This window comes from Macadamia integrifolia, chromosome 4 (assembly GCF_013358625.1).
Source record: "Macadamia integrifolia cultivar HAES 741 chromosome 4, SCU_Mint_v3, whole genome shotgun sequence".
NCBI lineage: Eukaryota > Viridiplantae > Streptophyta > Magnoliopsida > Proteales > Proteaceae > Macadamia > Macadamia integrifolia.
Window position 1 is genome coordinate 19825704 of NC_056560.1, and position 5660 is coordinate 19831363.

Sequence of the window (5660 nt, forward strand, 5' to 3'; positions counted from 1 at the left end):
CGCGAATTATTCGGCCGAACCGAATTTTTCCGAATTTTATCAAAAATTCGGACCGAATCCGAATTAAAAATAAAATTCTTTAAAATTCGCGACTTTTTCAAAACTGAATATAAATCGCGAATAATTCGGACCGAATCCGAATTAAACCGAATTATTCGGTTTATTTAAACATTATTTAAAAAAAAAAACCCAATAAGCTTTTTTGACCGCTTTTTTGACCGAATCCTTCAATTAATCATCCGAATTATTCCGAATAATTCTCCGTCCGAATAATTCCCGAATCCGAATTTGTTAACTATGAACACAGGGAAGGAGCATAGCTTTTAGGTGGGACCCATGGTATATGCATTTTTTGTTTAAACAAATTCAAGGGCCTATTGGTCATTACAAAGAAAACCCACATAGAGATCCTCGGACGGATACTCCACTTGACACTGTAAACCGTCAAGCCAATGCCCAGGTGTGACTTGCATCTATGAATTGCAGGTTTACATGAATTTTTTTTTTTTTTTTTTTTTGATAAAGTTAGGATTACATGTTTTAAGGCCAGTATTGTTAATGCATTAATTGTGGTTTTAAGGGTTCCATATGCTTTGCAGATTTTGCATGTGAATTTGCATAGGCAGTGGTAATTTTTCTTAATAAATAATAACACTTGTAGTGTCTTTCATTAATTCACATTCAACAGCCTACCTATCTGTTATGCTATTTTAGTGCTTTTCATGATTTTGCATGTAGAATGACAATCTCTTCTGTGTAAGGTGAGCATCCAATTACTCAAGAGACCTAACCTCAATTAGTAGAGTTGCGTAGAAATTAAATGGTTCGGTAGAAATCTACTGCAATTTCTTGATCCTTTCCCCTTGGTGGTTTGGTATGGATTCTTAGTGGTGGGAATTTTTTTTCTTTTTTCTTTTTTTTTTTTTTTAAAGGCCGCGCGGGGGGCGGTTGGGTGGGTGTAGAAGGTTCATGATAGGTACTCCTAATGAAGGGAAAAGTGAGAGGAAAGGAAATGAAATAAAATCAATCCTAAAATGAAAAATTTTGATCTGATAAATATTACTTTACACAATTGTGTAATTAATTCTAAAATATTTCGAATACGATTGATTAGCGCGAAAGGCTGTGAGTGCCTTGGGACGTGTTCTCGGATGCTATCAGCTGCTAGATGTTCAATATAAGCAATTTGAACTCGATTGGTTATCAAATCCCTGTTTTGAAAATATAATTACTTTTTTTTTTTGCATAAATATAGAAAAAATTGTTTCAATAGATTAAACAATTGTTATTAAAATAGGTTCCTTCACTTTTCGAAACTATTACACTTCCCTTCCCTTTACTTGCAACCACGTGATTGAGCCTTTAATATATAATGAGATCCGTCCTCCAATCAAGTAGTCACTTTAACAATATTTTTATCAATTCGAGGTTGCAAATGGAATGAAAGCATTTGGCAAACGGAAGTGGAAACATCCATTTCTTAATTGAAATGTGTGGTGCACATGATGCACTATAGTATACATGTACTAGTAAAATATATTTTGATAATTATTTAATTACAGTCAAACAAACAACAAATTAGGAATCAAATGGTTAAGAATACCCAAAAAAGAAATTTGTTAATTAAAAGAAAAATAAACGTAATTAGTAAATGTGATTTAAATGATTAATCAAAGAAATCATGTGGTGTTGGTGGTTAGGAAGGATGGAAGGAAGATTATTTAGTGTTTGGGGCTTTGGGTCCGGGGAGGTGGTGCTTGTGTACATATCTATCTATCTATCATCGATCCATGGAGACCAATTATCAAGTCTCCTGAGATCGGAATCACGATGGCTTTGCCGATATTTTCGGCGCAAATTAGCGTATGGCATATGCCACGTATCTTACTTTGTACAACTTTTCCTTTTCTTATTATTCTAAGAAACGAAATGGCGTGGTCGGCTGAAATATGGACAGCCACAACTCATCTATCTCTTTCTCTCTCGTCCTTTCTCTTTGTCTCTCTTCCCCTGTTGTGCTGTGTGTGAACAATTCTGAGATGTGGAAACGTGTTTGACAGCCAAATTTTAGGTCACAAGCACGAACTACATATATAGAGTGAGAGAGAGAGAGATATTGCAAAGCTAGCGGTAAAGTGTTTTTTTTTTGGCTAATAAAGCTAGCGGTAAACGGGTAAAGTGATACTCTACCAACAATCCAATATTTTTTTTTTCTTTAACTTTTTTTGTGAAGCAATATAAAATTCAATGTAATCATCATATTACTCTTAAGCATTTGGGAGGCATTTGACCTTGACGTCGTCATATTATTATTTTTATTATTATTATTTTCAAGAGGCCCAAGGAGATCCATATAAGGGAACTCATGGAAGAATAAAAAAAATGACCCACAAAGTAGTTAGAATGGAGGTAGAACCAAGTCTCTAAAAGCACTCTCCTAGTCTTAAATGAATGGTACAAACCACCAAGATATCAAGGCAAGCCCTGTATCCTTAAGCTTTCAATCCTAGGGAAGGAGGGAAAGAATTATTCCGTGAGTCGGTGGAACTTTCTTTGCCGCTCCAAGCCTCTTAGCAACGCTTTCATTCGAAGGGAGTATGTGGGAATGGCTCAGTAATGAATAGATATATCAGTCTCCAGGTGAAGAAGCGAGGCGAAGCGTACCATCTACCTAGTGCCTTTGTTCCTTGTATTAGTTTGTGAATCAGTAGCAAAGGTCCCAGCAAACCTGTATCAGTTATTTAGTTAGTTAGTATTGGTTTATTCCTACCTCTCTTGAGGATCACATATGTAGTGTTGTATCCATTTGATAGCATTCAAATTTCAAATTCTTATTCAACGTTTTAATAAAATTACTAAAATGTCATCAATGGAGATGAATATAAAATATATATATTTATTTATTTATTGGTAAGATTAGCCATTTTTTTTATTTATTTTAAACTAAAATTGTACCAATGAGATGTTTCCGTGGTCCCCCTAGTCCTCTGTCACATGGACTAACCTATGTACTGATATATGACAAATAAACGTTATACTTTACTGGATATAGTGATGGAAAGAAAACCTTATCTTAAATATATGTTTCTTATAAGTTAAAAATATATGTTTCTTATAAGGAAAATGTCAAATTGATTCTCACCACATATGAGGTTAGGTGCCAACACCTATCCCATTTGTTGCCATTTAAAAGGTAAAGAAGAGTATTTTTAGAAGTAAAACTTAACATTTACCTGCAGAAGAACTAAACTTGAAAAGGTCGTATGAGCCATCAAGGTAGGGTATGTTAGGCATTTTATATTCAAAATTTTCTAGAGAAGTTGTCCACATCACCGACACGCCTTCTCATGTAGTGAGGTTCAACCGTTCAACTTAAAACCCTTACATGAGGTTGAACTGAGGGCTTTTAATGAGAATTATTCCCATATTAGGCATGTAGTTCTTGCATCCATGTTTTCAAAAATCGGAAATTGGATCGGTGAGTCATTTGATTTGGATTAAATTTGTTCTTGACTGATCTCAATTCCAACCAATCTGATATGGTTAATTTACACCCAAAAACCCTTGAATTGCAGAGTGTTTTTTAATTTAAGAGCTGATTTTATGGATTTGAGGATTCATTATGAAATATTTTGTATGATCTTAGGATGCTTCTTTTAGGTTTTTTGATTGGTCTTGTAATAGGGAAACTCAGGGGCCGTTTGATAACATTTCTGCCATTTCTGTTTCAAGAAACGGCAGAAACATAAATTGTTGTTTCTGGAAACAGAAACAGGTAAGAAGGGTGTTTGATAATTCTTGTTTCTGGAAACAGAAACGGATAAGAAGGTGTTTGATAAATTCTATTTCTGGGAACATTTCTGATATCCTCTCGCTCTCGCATCTGCCCCTCACGATATCCTCATGAATCCCGATACCCATTTCTAAATCCCCCGTCTTTGCACAAGAATTCAATGCTACGGTATAAGTGAACGCATTGGGCTTCCATCCGATATCATCAAACTGTACATCTTTAGACCTTCTTCAGGAAAGCCCAACTGACTATACATGGAAATTATGCTAGTCCAAGAGACCGCATTTCTAATAGGCATTTTGTCAAACAACCTGCGTGTGGTTTTTAGACTCCTGCATTTCGAATACAAATTAATCAGATTATTCACCACGAAAACGTCATTTTCCAGTTGGGTACCAACAATTTTGCTGTGAATTGTTTTCCCAAATTCGAAATTCTCAGCGTCCGCACAACTCTTGAGAATAATGCAAAACAAGCTGGCCTCTGGTTCCATGCCTTGGGCTTCCATGAGCTCCAACACATTAAGAGCCTCTTGCATTCTTTCTTCAAACGACCAATTAGATGTTCTGAAATGTTGAGTTTCTGGCCGTCGATCTGTCCTTCTGCTATAGGCAGCCGTCGCCGTTCGAGCTAATGAAAGACGTTAGCATTGAATGTGTTTCGAATGTGATATCGAGGGCGAACGTCGTTTTTGCAATGCATGAGGGGCTGTAGAGAGCGTAGCTGCCATTGGAAGAGCTTCCAACTAAACTAAACTAAACCTCTCACTCCGTATCCTGTGACTCTAGTCCGCAAATGTTCAGTTGCTGTTAAGAGGATGTGAGTAACGGTCAAAGGGACTAAACTCCTTGCGTTCGACCAGTCTAGGGTTCACGAGATGAAGATGGGGAAGGATTCGTACGGTTTCAGAGACAGAGGAGGTTCAGTTTCTGCCGCTCCTTGCGTTCTTCGCAGGCGAAGGAGAAGGGAGGCGTACTGTTGAAGAGAGTGATGATCGTGGTTGGTGTTCCACCAACGAGATGAAGAAGGGCCGTATTTGCAGAGCTCCCCGTGGTCGGGTACGCAGGAGAAGCAGTGAAGCTTCAACGTTTGAAGAGGAAGGGGGGTGTCAATCTTCGAATGAACAGCATAAATTTTCATAGATTTTTAAGTTGGTGTGTCGATCGATCGTGGAATTGTGCCCCTTTTTTGTTTCGAGAAACAAGCGAAACAAGTAAAACTTGTTTCGTCATTCATGTTTCTTGAAGCATAAATTGTTACAAATTTCAATTTATGTTTCAAGAAACAAGTGGAACAGAACACTTTTACCAAACGGTATTTATGCCGTTTCTTTGTTTCTGAGAACAATAAAACACAGAAACACGTTTCTGGTTACGTTATCAAACGGGCCCTCATTTTCACGGGGAGTTTCTTCCCTGACTTTGTCGCGTGTTTGTTTGGTGAATACATCTAACTCCTTTCCTTGTAAACATGATTTTTCTAGGAAATAGTTTCTCTCCCCTTGATTTCCTTTAACAAATTTTAGCTTAAAAAAAAATGTCTGGAAAATGAACTCTATTGGCAAACATTGAAAAATTGAAGAGAGACAGAGAGAGAAAACACGACATTTAACAATTGGCATAGAAGGTAGTCTTTGATCTATCCAATGATCAACCTGTTAAATCATCAGTTCAAAAGGTATAATTTAAATGTAAAAAGGATGTAAGAATCATTGTACGCATTAAAGGAAAAAGTTAAAAAGACAGCTCATTAGATCTGAAGCCCATGCCCATCCATCCTTATCAGGATTGGGCTGGGTTGAGACAGGCTGAAAACTCACACTGTCACACCATTACTCATTAGAGGCTGTGATGGGCTGGGCTGGGCT

At 36.9% G+C, this 5660-nt stretch overlaps 1 protein-coding gene across 1 annotated transcript in view; it reads right to left on the reverse strand.

Annotated features, from left to right (window-relative positions):
- LOC122075756 (cytochrome P450 85A-like) overlaps positions 1-5660 on the reverse strand; it is a 9968-nt gene that overhangs the window by 829 nt on the left and 3479 nt on the right. The gene's annotated exons all lie outside the window — the stretch shown is intronic.